This window comes from Aulonocara sp. 'chitande type north' Nkhata Bay, linkage group LG9 (assembly GCF_057382095.1).
Source record: "Aulonocara sp. 'chitande type north' Nkhata Bay isolate Kocher_YH1m ecotype deep benthic linkage group LG9, A_spYH_male_GT1.1, whole genome shotgun sequence".
In the NCBI taxonomy this organism is placed as follows: domain Eukaryota; kingdom Metazoa; phylum Chordata; class Actinopteri; order Cichliformes; family Cichlidae; genus Aulonocara; species Aulonocara sp. 'chitande type north' Nkhata Bay.
Window position 1 is genome coordinate 20,712,968 of NC_141352.1, and position 20,896 is coordinate 20,733,863.

The following is a 20,896-nucleotide window of genomic DNA, read 5'->3' on the forward strand; positions in this document are numbered from 1 at the left end:
AGGTGTAGTATTATAATCAGAAATATTGGGAACGGTACGGCTAAGATGATGAGTTAGATTTGCTTTTTTATTTTAGGTCTGCAAAACAGCTAACATACACTCAGCCGGTGTAGTCCAAGTGCTGGTCTCAATCTTGGATAAATGAGGAGGACTGCCCCATGAAGGGAAATCTGTGCCAAATCAAGCATTTGGCTCATCAATAAGATTTTCATATGAATTCTGTTGAGGCCGACAATAACAAGCACCAGTGGAAGAAGACAACTATATGCAGATGGTTGGTGTGACAGAAGAGGACACAAGGGTTTGGGTGAGATGGAGGCAGATGAGCCACTGAGAAGAAGAGTGTGGAGTTTCCCTCGCGTCCATGTGAGCTCTGTGTGGCTACTTCCCACCAGACACGTACGCTGGTTAATTGGTGACTCTAAATTGGCTCTAGGTGTGATACTGAGCGTCAACGGTTGTCTGTCTCTCTGTGTTAGCCCTGTGACAGATTGGTGACCTGTCCAGGGTGTACCCTGCCCTTCACCCTATGACAGCTGATAGGCTCCAGCCCACCCATGACACTAAACTGGATAAGTGGAAGAGGACGGATGCATATTTCCTATAAGAAAAGGCCCCCGTACTGCACAACTACAACAGGACTGCTTGGAAAGGGAACCGTATGCTCCATACTTTTATTCTTAGACTCTATTAAAGTAGTTTGTGTTCAGCTTCAGGCAGTCCATCAGTTCATCCACTGCCTGAAACAAGTCATTTTAGCTCCCTTCATGTCTCTTTACAGCTACTGAGGTGAAACCTGTTTAATATAAGCCACTGTATTTGTATATAACAGAAAACAAGATATAAAAATCCACTTTAACATTTGAACAGCTCTGAACGATGGTCAGAAGCTGCAAGCCAAAGCTCAGACATTCATGACAATCGAAGCGTGAACACAACTCGCTGTAAGTGGATTAAAAAGCACAGCTACTTTTTCCCACAGCAGTCTTGTTGATATAACGCAGGTGAGCGCAGGTGTCACTAATTATCTTAATTAAAGCCCTGCACCTAAATAAAGCAGAAGCTATGGTGCTGTCATTAGCAGCAGCTGTGTTTACCTGCCATTTAATGTCAAAATGTCTGCTGCGAAAAAGGTCTATTAATGATCCAAACAGTCCCATGAGTCTTTGTGGTCATCAGTGCAGAACTGATCCTTACTCAGAAAATCAAGCACACATTAAATAAGACAAGTAGGTAGGAAAAAAGTACAAATAACACCCACAAGCAAGTAAACTGAAAATACCAATACACACGAAAGCTCTAATTTAAGCAGGTGCATTGTTTGCACTAAATGTGTGGAAATGACTCCGAACACCCACAGCAGTCAATATGTACACAGACGTTTTAGATGATGAAAAAAGAGCGACCCGTTTCTGTTTATTTGATTCTTTAATGAATGACTTTTAATTGTGGTTTGTCACTCACAGTCTTCTTAGCATAAAACAACTGGCTACAAAAGAGTGAAAGAAAACATCTGAAAGCTTTCCACTGGAAGTATTTTTTAAAAACCCATGTAGGCTAAATATATGACATATTACCGCCTATAATGAGCCGGGGTAAGTTGAGCTCGTGTGTCTCGGGCTACTTGGCAAATTTAAGTAAGATATTCACTCTCCTTCTAGCTCTACCCTGTCCACAAACCCCTCGGGGGAATGTTTGGCTGTTTAGCAGGTAATTGCTCCACAGTGCCTGCCACCTAATTGTTGTCTGGTGCTGGTCCGGTAGCTTTCAGTGGGTTTGTGACAGTAAGACTGACCCAAAACCCAAACTGTGATTTGAAACACACTAAAAATCTCGGCTGACCTGAGTGCAAATGCAGCGCCAAATGATAATTTTGTAAAGTTTTGTCGCTATGATTGACCATTACACATTGCATGTATTCATTTTATCTTTATATGTACCGTCAGCATATATTGCGAGTTTTTCTCTATTACAATTCCAAGACGTCTAAGCTGCAGTGTTTCTTTCCTATGCTATGAGCAGAGACAAAACACCCTGGATTTTCCTGTCCTGTGAGCAGAGCCCTGAAAAGAGCAGCGCTCTCAGATTATTTTGAATGAGCCTGCAGTGCTTTGTATTATTCATGTGGCAGAACGCATGCATATGACCCAGCAACTCATTTGGCCCTTGTTCCCATGCAGCCAGCAGTCTCCAAGGGTTTAATTAAAGCAGTGGCCCATCTCCCTCCATTGCCTTAAATTTCACAGCTCTCCTCCTCTCCTCCTAAAGTCATCACAAAAAAAACTGTGAAATCCTCCTATCGACTTTCACTCTGAGGACAGCGACGGTAGCGTGACAGCTCACCGTCAAGCTTCCTGTCAGTCACTCCTTTTAAAGGAAAAAGCACCCGTACCAAGCGGAGCACCTATCGACACCCATCTTCAGCAGACAAACGATGTTCAAATGTAAGTATGAACACTCAATAGAGTAGACTGAGGGAGTCTGACTGTGAAACAAGTAGAAAGATAGCTACACAGATGCTATGAATAACATATAAAACAAAACTGTAGCATGACAGGATAAAAGCAATCAAAGTTATAGACTGTATAGCAATCAATACGGTTGAGAAAAGCTCAGAAAAGAGGAAGGCTCCGTATTTGTTTCTCTTTTCTGCTGAAAGGGTAGTCCATAAGCCTTCAGCGGGCACCTTGCAGAAACTAACAATGATTAGAAATGAAATAAATATGCAGAGTATACAGACGATAAAGAGAAAATTGTTATATTTGAAACAGAAACATTATGATGGAGGATCGCAATCAATGAAAATTTTAGCATGGAAACTTAAGAAGAAGATAGCGGAGAATACTGTAACTAAAATCAAACACCCAGAGACGGGGAATATAATGACTCATCCTTGCAAGATACAAAACGCCTTTGAGTCATTTTATAAAACATTATATGCGGGAGTCCCAGGGGGGGCTGAACAGGAAATGGACAACTTCCTGAACTCTTTATGCCTACCAAGCTTTAACGAGGAACAAAATAAAACGATGATAGCGGAGGTGACGGAAGCTGAACTTATGAATGCCATCAATAGGCTGAAATCAAATAAGTCACCAGGCTCCGATGGTTACACCGCGGAGTGGTATCGGGAATTCAAACAGGACTTGATCCCTACACTACTTACTACTTTTAACTGTGTGTTAAAAACAGCGCAAATTCCACCGAGTTGGAAGGAGGCAATTATTTCGGCTATTCCGAAAGAAGGGAAAGACAAAATGGAGTGTGGCTCATATAGACCTATTTCTGTCCTTAACATAGATTATAGATTGTTTACTTCGATAATGGCCAGGAGAATGGAAGAATTTTTACCTGACTTAATTAGCAATGATCAAACGGGGTTTATAAGACGACGACAGACCCAGGATAATATACGTAGAACTCTTCATGTAATACATCAGATACAGACATCTAAGAGTACAGCCATGCTTATGAGTATTGATGCAGAAAAAGCCTTTGATTCTGTAAATTGGGACTTTCTATATAAAGTCCTGGATAAATTCGGCTTACATAAGGGAATTGTTGATATGGTGAGGGCACTATACACTAACCCCACCGCAAGAATTAAAGTTAATGGTTCTCTCTCAAATAGCTTCGTTCTGCAGAGAGGAAATAAACAAGGCTGTGCTTGGTCCCCGCTCCTGTTTGCATTGTACTTAGAACCCTTGGCACAATCAATTAGACAAAATAAAGACATTAAGGGGATCACTATTGCAGGACAGGAACACAAGCTCGCTTGTTATGCGGATGACATATTGATCTATTTAGATCAGCCCACTAACTCCTTGCCTTCGCTGATGAATCTGTGTCAAAAATTTGGGAAACTCTCTGGATATAAAATTAATATGTCTAAAACTCAAATTCTCAGCTATAACTACAACCCCCCAGCTCACATGGTTGTTCAATATCCAATGAATTGGCAAGCACAATCATTGAAATATCTAGGAGTTGTTATTCCCAAGGATTTAACTAAACTATCTGAGGAGAATTTTGGTTCTCTACAAAGGAGAATAGTGGGTGATATTAGGCGATGGAACATGATCCCCTTTCTTTCTTTACACTCACGAGTTGAATCTATTAAAATGAACATCTTGCCAAGAATATTATATTTATTCCAAACACTACCAATATCCATTGATCCAAGTCGTTTCAATGAATGGGATAAAATAATATCGCGGTTTATATGGGGGGGGAAGCGGCCGAGGGTTTGTTTTAAAACTTTACAATTACATAAGAAGGTGGGAGGATGGGGGTTGCCATCACTAAAAAATTATTATCGGGCTGCTCAGTTGAAAACGGTGGTTAATTGGTGTGATACAAGCTACCAAGCACACTGGAAGACTATAGAGGAGAATATGTTTTCCTCCCCAATACAAGCTGTCCTGATGGACTCGAATATTCGAAAATATATTGACAAGATTCATAACCCCTGGGTGTCGTGCACACTTAATATATGGAGAAAAGTCGTGAAAGAATTCAAACTTGAACAGGATTTGGCTTTATTCAAATGGTATGCATATGATTCTGACTTTGCCCCGAATAAATTGGACTCACGTTTTAAAAGCTGGCCTGCTAAAGGGTTATCTACATATGATAGTTTGATAAAGGATGGGAACCTTATTAGTTTTGACACGCTGAAACAGAGACACAATCTAGAAAAACAGGATTTTTTTCGATACTTGCAAATAAGACACTATATAAAGACAACAATCGGTCAGATGTCAAATACTAACGTGGAATTGGTAACTTTATTTAGACAGGCGTACAGTGGGGATGTTGACACAAGACTCTTTTTTTTTTGGTACAATTTTTTTATGAATAAGCTTCCACACTCAACTGATTATGTGAAGATGTTATGGGAAAAGGAGGGAGGGATGTGTATTTCTAGGGAAGAATGGACTCAGATGTGGGAATGGCAATGGAGGAGTACTTCCTCCAAAAGCTGGAGGGAGTTCGGATGGAAAACTCTGATAAGGTTCTTTATCACTCCATGTCAAAAGGCTCACTATGATGGGAATCCTCCCGTGTGCTGGCGAAACTGTGGATACCAAGGAGCCCATCACACCCATATTATGTGGGACTGTCCTGTGCTACGGACTTACTGGAAAGACATTCATGGTATATTACAAGGCATTTTTAACTGTACATTCCCTCAGGATATGAAGACAATTTTTTTTGGCTGTATACCGCAGAACTGGTCCAAAAATGACATATGTCTGTTAAGAGCTTTATTGGTTGCAAGTAAGAAATGTATAACAAAGAAATGGTCCTCGCAAGACATACCGACTTTGTCATTATGGTGGGAAATTACGTTAGAGATATATAGGATGGAGGAAGTAACAGCTCATGTTAATGACAGGATGGCCTGGTTCCATCTGTGCTGGGATAAGTGGGTCCAATACGTTAATACCTATAAACCGAATTTTCTCTTTAAAGCTTGAAACCACCAATTTAGTTAATTGTTTACTCCCGACAGAGCTTTCTCCTTTTATTTTATATATATATAATTTTTTTTCCTTTTTTTTTTTCTTTCTCTTTCTTTCTATCTGTCTTTCTTTCTTCTCGTTTTGTTTCGTTTTTCTCTTGTAAACTGTGTTAATTAATGCCTGTAATCATCTTTATGAGGTAATATTGTAGAAATAAAGAATATAAAAAAAAAAAAAAAAGAAAGGGTAGTCCAAATTTTGAGGGAGAGAGAGGGGGAAAGTTTGATGCCATTTGCCTCTAATACTAACAGAACTGTAAAAAATAAGGAAAAATGTAAAGAGCAGTGAAATATCTTGGTTTAAAACACAAATATATGGATTGAGTCACTTATTGGTCTGCTATGCTCACAGTAAACCTCGCAGTGTGAGTTTTTAGTCCTTACCTTAAAGTTAAACCTTAACTTCTTACCTTAAATAAGATCTTATCTTATCTTAAAGGAAAAGTGATTTTGCTTTGGTGTCCCCTAAATAACAAGATGCTGTTGAGCAGTTTAAAGGTACTCCGTTGGATTGAGATCTTGTGACTGTGGAGGCCGTTTGAGTACAGCGAACTCACTGTTCAACACTGCCGTCTGTGATTATTTGAGCTTTGTGGCATTTTGTGTTATTCGGCTGGAAACAGCCATCAGAAGATAGTTACACTGTAATCATAAAGGGTTGAACGCGGTCAGAAAGAACACTCAGGTAGGCTGTGGCGTTTAAACGATGTTCAGCTGTTGTTCAGGGTCCTAAAGTGTGCCAGGAGAATATGCCCCACACAACTGTACCTCCACAGGCAGGCTGAACCATTAATACAAAGCAGGATGGATCCATGCTTTCATGCTGTTTACATCAGAGTCTTAACCTGTGTCGTAGCAGAAATCAAGACTCATCAGACCAGGCAACATTTTTCCAATCTTTAGTTGTACACTTTTAGTAAACCTGTGCAAATTGTCGCCTTAGTTTCAACATTGGAAACCGATATGGTGTTCTGCTGTAGCCCATTGGCTTTGAGGTTGGACATGGAGATGCTCTTCTGCATATCTTTGTTGTAATAGTGCTTATTTGAGTTACTGTTGTCGCCTTCCTATCAGCTCGAAGCATTCAGACTGCTGTCATCAACAAGGCATTTTCACTGAATATTTTCTCTTTTTCTCTGTAAACCCTAGAGATGGATGTGTGGGGAGATCCAGTAGATCATCAGTTCTTTAAATATTCAGACTAGCCTCTCTGTCACAGACTCAGTTGCATGTGACTGGCGAGCAGTTGAGCAGGTGCAGCTAACAAAGTTGCCTATGAGTGTAACTGTCCAAATAACTGCCTGAACACAATATTTCACGATGGGCTTTGAGCAGAAGTTAAGTTTACTTAAGTGTAATTTTAAACAATTCATTTTAAATTAGGCCACATTTTGCTGTCTCTTGTGCATCAGGTTACTGGTTGCTTGATGGATTCAAAGCAGCCTGTTATAAAGTCATCAGAATGTAAGCCTCAGCATTAGAACACATGCCTGTATTAAAGTAGGCAGAGGATAATAATATTGACTGATAATGATTGTGAACAAATACATGCTGATATTTATGAATATCTTCATATGTCAGTCAAGGGCTGCAAGGTGCTTTAGTTCATGAAAGAAAGGGGTTAGTTAGTTAGACAGCAGTGCAGGTTCATTACAATCCAGATTCATTAACATAATGCAACCTTTAACTGATTTATTGGAGATTGTTTTCTTTTCCTTTTAGGAAGGTAAGGTCTTGATTGAGGTGGTGTTGCAGGCCTGCTGCAGCTCTCACGTTGTATTTCGTCGATGCGTTTTGCAGAAGAACTTTCATGGAGGTGGGTGCTACGTGTCAAAGTTACATCTGCAAGAATGCCAGGGTCCAAGGTTTCAAAGCAGAGCATTGCTTTTCATTTCAAATGCCAGAACAAAAAATGTAGCCAATAAAGAAAGTGGGGTATGTAGAGCAAACTTTTTGATTAAAACTCAGACTTTGTCATCTATGTTGTCAAAGCCTGCATCTTCAATATTAAAAAATCCCAAACAAACAAGAAAACAAAGCAGGGAAGTGTAATGTTCAGCCACTTAGCGTTGATGGCTCTTTATTGTTTTTATAGACTAATAAAAAAATGCTGCAGTCATTCAAACAGGAGGTCATATCTGCAGCAAATGCACAGCGTGGTTAAAATTAATAAATGCAATTCGGTTTATAACGGCTCTTGATTGGATTAAATCAGCATGAAACTGAATTAACCCTGAAACACAGATGTTTCTTAAATTTTATTTGATTTTTTATACCACCGGCGCCTAATTGGTTTGGTGCAGAAATTGCTAATAAATCCTTGTGCATCAAACAAGCTTTGAACAGTCGTCACCGCAGAGAATTTGTTGCTCATCTGCTCGTCAGAGGGCTTTTGTCGCCCCTCAAGGACTCAAGACTTTTAGTGAATAATGACAAAAGAAGCAGGACGCAGGAAGATTTTTTTAAAAACAATTTTCAAAATCTTGCCTAATGGCGCCGGAAGGAGGAAAAAAAACATACAAAAGTGAAACAAACAAAAAAACACCCCACCTGAGTGCAGCTGTCAGACGGGGATTTAGGTGGAGTTTTTTTAGGGGCGTATTCAGCAGCTTATAACGAGCATCCATTTAGTAAAGTGGCAAAGAGAGCAGATTCACACCTCCACCCACGATAACGGCTTTGCACACAATTTGTATAGCATGATACATTTTTTTCTAAATGTCAAATGAATAACTGTGTCACATAATTTAACTTAAATCTGTAGAAATTTGGCAAGCAGCTTGTTTTCTGAGACTCAGCCAACTGCAGCATAATACATCTCTAAATTCTTCATTGATTGATTCTTTGTGTCTTGTTTGTGTACGTTTGCTTGTGCTGATGATTATTGCATTAGTGGTCTTAATACTGTTTGTCTTGGGAATGGAGAAGGGATTTATGTGAGTCCAAACAAAATCCTCAAGGGTTTGTGTACTACTTGGACCGTAATCACCACAAATCCAGCACGGGTAAGGCAATTTTTATGACTGCAGAGCAGCAAACGACAGCCTGCAAGAACTCTGACTGTGGCAGAGTACAGTTGTCATCTGACTCAGGTGGCATCTTTGTCGACAGCGACAGAAATCTCTCTGGACATTCTTAGTGTCACTTTATCCCAGGATAATGGAGCTCAGTGTGGAACAGGAGGTACAGTATGTACTGTTGGAGGGTCAGAGCTTGGAAGAGATTCAGAAAAAGGAGTTTAGATTTCCTTGAGCTACAATATCAGTTTAAACGAAGAATGAAAGTGCCACCAAAGTACAAGAATTCCTGTTTCCCCCTCCCCTCCAAACAGTTACGGCAGATGGCTGCTCCTCCCTCACTCTGCTTCTGCTGGAGGTTTCTTCCTGTTAAAAGGGAGTTTTTCCTTCCCACTATCGCCAAGTGCTTCCTCATAGGAGGTTATGTAATTCACTAGTTTTCTCTTTAGTATTGAATAATCTATAGCTTTCATATAAAGCACCTTGAGGTGATTTGATGCTATATAAATAAAATTGAATTAAGCTATTTCTCTGAGTCACCACAATAGGAGTGAATTTTATTGTAGTGCATATTTTTGCTGTAGGTTACAACTCACTTTTCTTGGCACCCCTCTGCATCCATAAACTGGCCTCATTAAAATTAATGAAAGGCCTGAGCAAGGGCAGTAGAAGAAAGGGGCAAAGGACTGCTTTAAATCTCTGTTACACATTCCTATTAAGTTGCTATTCACAAGGCACGAGGTCCAAGGTATCAAAAAAAAAAAGATTAAAAAAGCAAAGCAGTGCAGTTCTTTTGTTGATTCGAATTAAAGTTCATGAAATATGTGTCTCATTCTTATTTTATATCTCCGCATTGTTTTGTTTTTGCACCATTAACCAATACGAGATTAAATTACAGCACTGCATTTTTTCTTGAAGGCATTTTACTCACAATTTAGATATTTCTGTCACAAAACTTTCATTCATTACAGCAGCAGAATACAATACAAGTTTGGCATCTACGATCCCCGTCACTTTCTGCAAATTGGGGAGTGATAGGTAATTATCCCCCTGGGGCTTAGGGGTGGATTGTGGGGTGCCTGAGGTGTTGAAACAGCAGGCAGCGATGCATCACAGCAGCAGCACTGATGTGTTAGAGGGAAAAACCACAAGACTGAAAGGGTGTATTTGGTATGTGACCGGATGAGGATAAGGCATGACAGGATATTCATATAGACCTAAAGGGGTTAAACTTAGGGCGCTGAACTGGTATGATAGTGAATTGGTGTTCATTGCATTGTTAATTTTGGACCTAACCACATGTCTCACATGTAATCCATTGTACATAAACCCCTAAGAGTTCCTTTGTGATGCTAGCCTTGCTCTATAAATCTGTACAGCAGTGAATGCTAATATCAGTGTGCAAGCATGCTCATTGTGACAATGGAATAAGATATGGAAGTAAAACCAATCATTTTAAGCTAATAATAATGTGATAGATTGGTAACCTGTCCAGGATCTTGCCCTTGGACTTTGGGATGGGATCAAGCCTCCCCGTGACTCCAAATTAGATAAGTGCTTAAGAAGATGGATTGATTTTGACCTAATGTTGTACTAAGTTACCAGTTTCATTAGAACGGCTGCTCTACAGACCTTAAATATCTTTAGAAAATCTGAAAGCAATTGTTTTTAATATTTAGTAAGATATTTAACTTCAAGTTCATGGTGGGCATAGATGCAAAGTAAGGATTACCAGTGTTACTGGCATACAAAAATGTTGATACGGAATTTCATGGCAAACTGCCTGAAACTTCAGTAAGAATGTAAAAAATGCAGATTAGAAAACAAAACTTTCATAGATACAATAGTTGCATAGAAAATTAACGCCCACCTCACAGCATTTCCTTCATTTCTTCAGTTTTAAAAAAATATTTCCTGAATACTTTCTTTGGTTAGTCTTGGATCTATCTACTTTTCCATCCCCCCCAGGGACTGCATGATATCACCTGTTTGTTGATGACATCGATCATCCCATCCCATCTTTAACTCCTTGTCTTCTTCACCGTTATCATCTATCATTTCTTATTTGATGGATTTCCAGAAATGTATCACTCAATGTCATCACAAGGAAAGAAGTGCAGCTTGAAACGAAATCCTACAGCTGACGCTATGAGAAAAGGTAGTGGAAGTGCAGTCAAAATCCTTCCTGAAATGCAGCCGGTGTTGCTTTTACCTTCACGCCAGCGAAGAGGAGAGGTCTCTCGTCTCAAATGTTAGATTCTGTTTGAGACAGAGTAAAACAACAGCATGCTGATTGGATCCAGAAAAAGTATAGGTTCAGGCTGTGAGACAAAAATAGGGATGAATACTGTAAAGGCTACTTCAATGACAAAAAACAGTCCCTTCCTGCTGTGCGCAATCAGCACACGCGGTGAGATGATGAAATGAGAAAGGATGTGTAAATTGCTTTTAGTTACGTCTGAAATAAGGCGGAAATTTACACATTGTATGCAGAGGCTGTTGTTAGAGCTATTGTGTTTAAAATTTCAAAAAAAGGAATTATTTATGGCTTTTGGATCCTACAGTTGGAGAATGTACTGAACATCACACAGAATAGACACAGACAGGCTTTTATCTGCAGTTTGTACCTCAAAGGAGTGCTCAGTCTGACAGGCAAAAAATAGCTGTGATGGAGGATTTTGGTTCATAAACCTCACAAGAGTAAAATCCAATATTTTACTCTATAAAAGAAATAAAAATTATTTAAGTATTGAACTTATTGTTCAGTTATATTTATCTCTTCTAGTAAAAAGCAGCCCTTTTATTCAGTGATTCCCAAAGTGTAACTAAGCTACAGGGACTACTTACACATCAGTCAGGATGTATTTGACTGCTGTATTAAAAAAAAAGAGAACTAAGTGCACATAAGTATGTTTACATTGTAAGCAATGGCTAAGAAGTATAAATACAAAGACAATAAATAAGTACTGTTAAAACAGTAGATAAAAATGGTTCAAAGGGCTTGCTAAAAGCATGGTTAACAGATGCAGAAGCTGCTAATTTTAGTGGGTTCAACAGCTAGCTAAAGTTAGGATTGAAAAGTCAGAATTTATTAGCAAATAGTATGGCTAGCAGCTAAATCTGTTAGCTAAAATTATTGACAAAAGACTGGAATAGATAAAGAAAATATGTTCAGGCAAGCCTCGAGATCGACTGCTGACCCCCTGGTATACTTGGGAAAGATGTGCACTCACTAGCTAGCTGGTAAGTGGTTCCTGGAAGTTGCTGGCTGTTGCAGGGTAAAAATATTCACTAATTATCCTCGGGGAGGTAGCAAAAGTTGAAAAAGTACAACAGAAACAATAAATAGAAACTTATTGACTTCAAGGCAAAAGTTGTGCCTTCCCAGATCGCACAGCAATGTATTTCAGACCTACATGCTCTGTGTAGGTAGTGGTAGGTGCTATGTAGCGCAGATGTGTGGGGAGAATACAATCTATCTCTCTTTGCACCATCCACACAGAGAGGGTCTCAGTGGTGTTAATGTAGCTTCCTCACTGTCAAGATGTCAGTGCACCGTTTCTAACTTCTGCTTCACCAATGTTTTTTCACTGTCTGAAGATCCATCGAGGAATAGCAATAGGTAGTGCAGATGTTTTCCTGCCGAAAGATATAGCATTGATGTAGCTTACTGCAAATATAATACCTGAATATTTCTATAGTTATATGCTAAATTCAGTGCACAACAAACATCTGCACCATATACAACTTTCCAGTGGGTTCACTGACTGCTTTCCAGGCCTGCGCTGGGCTTTAGCAACTTATTTCACAAATAATTGCAAGCAACTACTCATCAGTCAGTTCGGGGATACATTTGTCCCATCATGACTGGTGCTGGTTAGATAGTATCCAACCGGAGGGCGTGGAGCAAAAATAATGGATAAAATGTGGTTAATAAATATAATAAGCAGCTGTTAAATTAAGACAGTATAAAAGACACAGAAAATTCAGCTGTCTGGGTTGGGACACCTGTCAATCGTTTTGGCCATACTCCTAACTCCAGTATCCAGGTTGATCAGTTCTAGGATGACATGTATTTTAAAATGAATTCAAACACTTATAAACTTATAAACAAACATATGTTAAATCCATCTGACAGTACTTTTGTGATATGACAGATTAAAAACTTTTGGGATCACTCCATTAGTTATCTGCCAGAACAGAGAACATGTAAAATTGTTTCCTTTATGGATGTTTTAAACATTTTGTGTGTACCTTTCTTCATTTTCTAAAGGAAATGGGATCTCAGCCTTTAGAAAAAATAGTGAGATTACTCAAAAGTGGAGAGGAAGACATCAGCTTGATGTATTATCACACTGAATATTATCAGAGCATTTGGACCTGCTTAGAGTCCCTTTGAAGTGAAGATCAGGCCTATCTGACATCAGATGATGGTGGAAGGTCTCTTTGAAAAATGATGCCTGATTACAGTGAAGCAGGTGAACAAACATCCCACACTTTTGGATCATTTACATGTGAGAGGAGTCTGTTGTAAATCAACACCATCATCATTATGTTGCATGTGGGCAGCCTAAGAGACATTTGTAACAAAGTAGAAAAGACACAAAGACCTTTTTAACCCTTTAAGACCTACCATAGAACCAAGTCCGCCAGAGCTTAGATTATATTTTTACATGCTGTGGAGCCATTTTTGGGAGCATTTCAAGTTGCTATACATCAATACAACCATTATAGCCCAAACTTTAATAATATGTCTGCATTAGGTGCATAGTAATTACATAAATTGCAAAAAAGTGCAATAAACTACAAAAAAATTGAAAATCGTTTTTGTTTTTTTAACATATATTTCTAGTTAGAGAAATTTAAGAGGCTCATCCCTCAAAACTGTAAATACAAAAAAGTTGCACAAACTAGTTTCCCACCACAGGAAATTTATTTTGAGTGTCTTCATAGTTTTATTTTTGAAATACACCAATTTTTATACACTGCAGGAAAAACGAAAATAAATATTATAGTGCAAATTTGCAAAATAACAGCATATGCATCAAAATAAACTATTTCCAGCAGTGCAATATGAGTCCTAAGCATCCCAGAAACGACACAGAAAGTCATAAACTCAAACATAACTTTTTAAAACACAAGTATAGGCTCATAAGGCCCCGATCGTAAAAAAACTACATTTCCGCAAAATGACGTCACTTCCGGTTTCGGGCAGGTCATGCGGTCATGTGATAGTTCGCGCTGATGTATCTCTTGTACTTTATCAACGCAGTATCTAAAAACTTTGCACCGTAGTGGTTAAAATCTCATTCTAATAAGAGTTAAAAGCACATTCAGTTATTAGGTTTACAGGGTTATTTAATTATGGTTAACGGTTGGTAGAATTTTTTTTAAACATTATCTGCCAATTACATCTGCCACCCTTCTCCAAATCTGTGCCCCTACCTGGCCCCCCCAACAAAAATTTTCTAGACACGCCACTGCTAAAATGGAGACCCAAAGCATCACAGAGACTTTATCCTGACCATATATATCAACAATTATTTGAACCAGAAATATCAAACCATAAGACATATTGCCACTGATTTGCAGTCCAGCCTATACCTTAGCCTTTTCGCTCCCTAAGAATTGTTTCATGACAGCCCCCCTTGTTGCTATTACAAAAATACAATTTTATGCCCATCAAATTGTGTTATCTTTGCCAGTGTTCATAGATTGAACTAAAGAAATGGTAACAAATTGTGTTTTTGTGACAGGCTGCTACTATTGCTCAAGTTTGGGTCCTTGGAAGCAAAAAAAGAAAAAAAAAGAAAAAAGAAACATGAGGTGGCTCAAGAGATTTTGCACAGTACTGTGCTGTAACTGCTACGACTACTGCACAGAAAAATGCTTCTAAAACACCATCACGTAATACTTCACTTTATCAGAAGGATAAAGTGAGGATTTTAGTATTACTTTTTCACACATATACGTTTTACAAACACACCCCAGTCTCACCAGCTGCACAAGGAAATGCATCATCATGCTTTCCCAGTGCCCTCCCCTTTTCATTGGCTAAATTTTGATCAGGCATCAAAGTTCCTGATTGGCTGCTGCGGTGGTGGAGAGTTGTTGCTGTTGCTAGGATCCTGTTGCTAGGACAGTTGCCATCGCAGAGGCTCAGCAGGAAACATGTAATGAATCATGGATGGTTGATTTTTCTCTAAGCGCCCTAATTTGTGATTCAGATGAGCCCAAAGCTTGCCTCCCCCGACTCCACCTCTCAAATGCGTACCCACCCACCCCCGCTCCCCCACCTCTGGTTGGGGTCATAAAAAAAAAAAGAAGTTTGGGTTTCAAGGGATGACATTTGAGGTTGCCATAGTGGGGTTGTGGAATACTGATGTCAATTCTCATGCAAAAACGAAAGGTCAAAGGTCATTACCAGTTTATTTGTTGAAGGAAAGCCAGAAGGGAGACCACTGACGACCCTGCCTGACCCCCGAGATTATTCTCCAAGCTGTGACTTGCTGTGAAGTTTGGACAGGCTCCTGAAAAGGGGGCAGACAGGTGCAAACAGCTGACGTGTTAACTACAACACGCAGAGTGCAACTTGGCCGCTGTATCGATGCAACACATCGTTTTAATTGCAGTCAGAAAGATAAGAGAAACGCAGCTAAAGAGTGCAGCCAAAGACTCCACAGAAAACTGTGATTTACTTTTCTGCTGCTCACATTTTTCACGCGGCTGGTATTATTCTACACTCCACCGTATGTTTTGCTTTTGAAACTCGTGAAAAAGCCTCGTTAAGATTTACCAAAAGGTCATCCATCGTGGTGCAAATGCGCCGCTGTGACTTAACAATCGCTGTGGGCATTTTTAATATCATGCTATTAGACTGTGCAGACGGTATACAGGCCTGTGTTTAGCAGAGAACGCAGGGAGGACATTTCAACCCCCAACTGAACCGTAGCTTGCTTGACTTATTTATTCCTGTCCTGTAAAAAGAGTGCAGCTGTTTCATATAAAGTGGCAAACAGTTAAACTATTCACACGAAACACTTCTCGTATAGACGATGAACATTATCCACAGAGGGTAAGACAGTGTAAAAAGTGGTAATTACCGACAACAGATGACAGACAATATGGGCCTGCTGCTTTAATGGTACACAGCAGAAATGCTGCAATGAGCAGCTACAGTGACTCTGCTGTATGTAAACATCTTGTGTTGTTCACCACTGTGGATTTTCCTTCTACTGGAGCAATATTTTCTTTGATGTAATTATATGTTATATTTCAGGCTCAGCTCCTCATCCTGCATCCTGCTGCTCCGCCACTAAACTTAAGTCCTTCGGGTACTCTCTTCACATCTGACTGCTATTTGTTTTTTGCTTTCTTCCCTTTTTATATTCTTTCTGACAACACTTTTAGCCTCTATGCAGCCTCCTTGTCAAACAACACTTTAAAATACAAAACAACATCACTACCTCTATATTTTCCATCTTTGGCCTTTTAATTAACCCCTTCCCTTTATGCAAAAGTGTCTCCCTTGACAGTCTTGTTCCCAAGACTCCGTTTTCCTACCCTCTGCCCTCATCTTTCCTCACGTCATGTCACTGAAGGGATCCTTTAGAATCTAGTTGTATACTCGATGCTAATACCTTCTGACACATTTGTTCGCCGTCTCTTTATCATTAATAATTATGCAAAGGAGATGCGTCGAGCAAAAGAAAGCAATCTTAGTATGCAAATGGTTAAGGTCCCTGCGGAGTGTGGCGATTAGATGTGTGTTGATAAACTCACTTATGATGAGTGACAGTGAGCAGGATTGAAGTCGTGCTGGTCATCACCGCCGCAGACACTGATAAAAAAAATAAAAAATAAAGCATTGCAGCCAAATGCCATGGTATCCCCAGATGCATGATGGGACAGGGATTAAACTGTGTAAAATGTCATTGTGGCTGCTGTACATTCATTAATAGCCACAGAGAAGGAAGCAATGAGCGCAATAAAAGGAGATTTGCTTCTTGATTGTCTTTGCATTTTCTACTCGGGCAGACGTTGACTGTGACTGCTCACCTTCATCTCAGAACCTTTCCCAAAATCTCTTTAAATGTCACGACTGGACCATGAATCCTTTAAAGCACCCATCTGCCCCTGCTACACCTGGACTGGGTTGCACAAGCAATTTGTGACTCTTTCATTTAACGCATTTGATTTTGGTAACAAATGAAGCCAAACGTGCAAAAGTGCAGAAAACTGTGACCACTTAAAGCTGATGCCAAAAGTGAATCAATCCCTATAGACCCCCATCTTGAAAAGTCTAGATTTACAGTGGAGATAAACATGTTTACAGCCCACCCCTGTCTGCCCATAACAACTATGCAGGGTTGATTTCTTTTTATAACTTACTAGTTCAAGTTTTATTGAGGCCTAAGGATGACTTTAGTGTTTATAGAGACTAGTGTCTATGTAGGTTCCCAGTCATCCACGTCATGGTAGTCATAGTTGCTTGAATTGATGGTAACTGGACTTTTTAACTGGTAATTTTGGGAGAATTTCTGGAGAAACCAGGGACAAGGCTGAAAATCTATATTGGCTGATGATCTCTTGACCCTCATGTGGCACTGCACTAAAAACAGGCAGATTTCTGTCATGGAAATCACCGCAGGGGCTCAGAAACACTTAAAGAAATGCAGGTTAAAGCTCTATCATGCAAGAAGGTGTGAAGGTGAAATATCTTCTTTAAGCCAAACCTCATTTAAAATGGACTGAGGCAAAGTGGAAAACTGTTCCTTGGTCTGATGATCTGAAATTCTTTTTGGGAAAACATGGACCTCTGGACTAAACCACCGGGCTTGTTATTCATGCGTCATACTACATACAAAAGTCTCTGATGTATGAGGGTGCATTAGTGCCTGAAAAGGCATCATCATTACAGAAAGATATATGCAGATGTTAGAGCAATATATGCTCCCATTAGAAGATGGTTTCAGGTGAGGCCTTGCATATTTCAGCAACAAAATGCTAAACTATTACAGCATGATAATAAGTATAGTAGGAGAAAATTGGCTTTCATGCAGTTTACCAACTGTAAACTGTCCCAACGTTTTTTAATATGCATTACTACCATTAAATTCAAAATGAGCTCATAATTTTCATTAAATAGCATCATTTCACTGATTATTCATTAGATATTTTCTCTCTTCTCTTGTGAATAAAATATGGATTTATGAAATCACTGAGTTCTGTTTTTGTTTATTTTATTTGCATTTTACAAAACGTCCAAACTTCATGCAGTTACTGAAGTTTACCTCTCAAATGCGTTTGTGGCGTAGCTTCTTCTTTAACATTTGTAATGCAATTATCTGACAAACAAAATCACTCGCGCTGCGGTTATTTCACTAACAGCACATTCAAGAAGCCTGCGCTCCATTTTTGGCACGTGAGTGATACTTGGCATGTGTGTGGATGCATCTTGCTAATCAAGTTTGCCAGTACTACCTGATAATTTAAGCTCCTTTTCCATTAGTACCTACTTGGATTGACTCACCACTGATCACCACGATTCGACTCGGATCAACTGCAATCCAGTACTACCTGCTCGGATCACTTGGAACCGTGCAAAGTCGATCCGAGTAGCACTCCTAGTAAATTAACGAGTCATTGCACAGTCTCACAGTAACCCTGATAACATATGTGGTTAAGAAAACAGATGGATGACATTTAATAATTCAGATTGCATCATTATAACCTAATAAAGAAAGAGGAGTTAAAGACAGAACAAAACATATTTCTTTAAAGATTTAGCCTGAAGCTACAGCACACTACTGCAGTGCTAAGATGTAATAAAATCAGATCTGTTTCCATCTCACTTTATGCGCATTGCTGCCAAACATCACACTTAATAAGGTTTTTAACATTCATATACACTAAAAAAAAAAGAAGCTTGTGTGACTCGGCGGGGGTCCATATTTTAGACCACAATTTCGTGCATGCGTTAACTATGAGTGTTAAAGAAGATGAGTTTTCTTAGGATCAGCAATTTGAGGAGCAGCAAAAGTAGAAGAGGAGAGTCGCTAGCCGGCAGTGCCAAGTTAAAAAGCTTGTTTGTTTCTTAAGAAGATCAAAGGTATTGAGGCCTTGGACAGACATGAGAAGAACAGCCTCTGCAATCTGCTCTCCATTCACTCCCAACAACACCAGCAAAGAAAAACAAGGCTTTTCTCTTTGGAAAAATCCTGGAAATCATCCCAGACAGTGTTTTAAACAAGCAAACGCTCTGGGACTTCCCAACCCCTCTCCACGGGGAAATGACATGTTGGTCAGCATGTTGTTTGCTATCACTCAAAAGTCCAGTAATCTGCAGGTGTAGTTTTTGCAGACAGGAATGCTAAATTAGCTTCCAAGCCTTGCACCCCAAAGCCGATATTTAAAAAAATATGCTGCCTCAATATCCATTTGTCCATTGAGCCTATCCGAGCTAATAAAACAAGTCTGAATTTCAAAGCATCTGATGCAGCTGTTCCCAATACATTTCTGTAACCTCTGAGTTTGGATTTGCATCACTACCACTTAGGCTGGCAAGTACTTAATTTCATAGGTTCATACAATATGCCCATTTTTATGCAGTCATCAGCTTTACTCTTAAAAAATAAAGAAGCATCTTGATGCACGTGGTAGAGGTGGAGATCGATGCAGATATCAATGCCAACGCATGTAATGGTACTGGATCGATACTTTCTCTCCTCTTAGTTCGGTATGTAGCTCCCTAAATTGTGTTAAATTAATTATTATTATGGAAATGAAAAAATATACCACAAACATGCACTGTGACAGTCATGCTGACTTTATTTACAGCCTATAGCACACTTAAACAACAAGAGCCGACCCAAAGTGCTTCAGAGACAGACACATTTACGTTTCAGTTTCAAAATATGCAAAAAGCTGAAAGGTGTGTTTTGCTGTATTAAGTCATTATTGTGGAAAGTAAATATTACAGTGATTTAGTCGTCATTAAAAAGTGTTCAGAATTTGCAAAAAGACGACGATTCATCTTATAAATCATGACACAAACACACATAAGCTGCACTTATGAGTAAATGTAAGTATCAGCAATACTGGCCCTGTATTTACTTGGTAACATAGGAAGACCAAAATTTGCAGCATCAAAGAGGACTAGCATGCGGGGCGCCAAACTCGCTGATCTTCACTTTTAAAAACAATATTCATATATATATATATATTTTTAGCCACTTGGGGCAACAATCAAGTAAATCACGTGAAGAAGCACCCCATCCTGGGAAATAGACAGCACACAGAAATATTCTTTTTTTTAATTAGCGAGAATGGTACCAAAATAAGAAAAATAACTGAAAAAAACTCATGGACAGCTAAAAATATAGCTACACAGACAACATATTAGCATATTTGTGCCTTTTATGGCAGCCTGTTAAAACAGCTATTGATCAATTGGCTGTAATTTTGTTCTTCACCATCTTGAAAAAAAAACTATTTGACTTTGTGCTGTTAATCTGCTCGTTTCTAACCTAAATTTGATGGCAGGTACATAATTGTTTCATACTAGTTGTGATGTGTTAAAATGAAATACTTAAGCCTTTGAATTATGACAAGTAGAAAGATGCTTTCAAAGCTCTTCAAAGCTGAGGGAAAATCCAGTTCAAAATAATTTGTAAGACTTTAATGTAAATAAAACAGCTAATTAAGGCCTCACATTTAACTGACGCTATGAGAGGCAACATATTGACTAAGAAATGTTTTTGTTTATGTGCTCACTTTGAATTTGACACGAGCAACTCATAAGTTTGAGACAGAGACAACAGAAGACTGGAAGACTTTATAATGATTTAAAAAAAAAAGCACAACTACTGGAACAGATCAGAGCTAATTAGTGTAACTGGAAACAGGTCAGTAACATGATCGGATGGAGGGTTCACCATAAGCATTTTAAAAATACCTTTTTGTCCTCATCATCAGATTGGTAAGAGTTGGTTTTCAGTAGTACCTGTTTTTTGCTATTTGTTTTGAAATAATACATTTGTCCGGTTACAAAATACGTCCATCTCACTTGAAACATTTTGTTATTTATTGACATTTGACACACCAGCTGCCCGTGTGTCTCAGTGCTTACGCGCTACAATATTAATTACTGTTAGGATATTATTGGTTATAAAACTACAGTGTCGGACGTGTTTGTTTACTGTCAATAGCTTCGTGATAAGTACTTTCTGAGTAACTGGTGCAAAAATGCTTAAAAGTTTAAATGTTAAAAAAAACACTCAGTGAAAAAAAGCTTGTTGGACAACAGTCTACTGTCTGTCCCCCACTCCAGATTTAAACTCAGAGGAGATTGTGC

The 20,896-nt window shown here is 39.0% G+C and overlaps 1 protein-coding gene across 1 annotated transcript in view; it reads right to left on the reverse strand.

The window, feature by feature from the left end:
* The window catches only part of ptprn2 (protein tyrosine phosphatase receptor type N2), a 216,205-nt gene that overhangs the window by 42,452 nt on the left and 152,857 nt on the right, over positions 1–20,896 (reverse strand). The gene's annotated exons all lie outside the window — the stretch shown is intronic.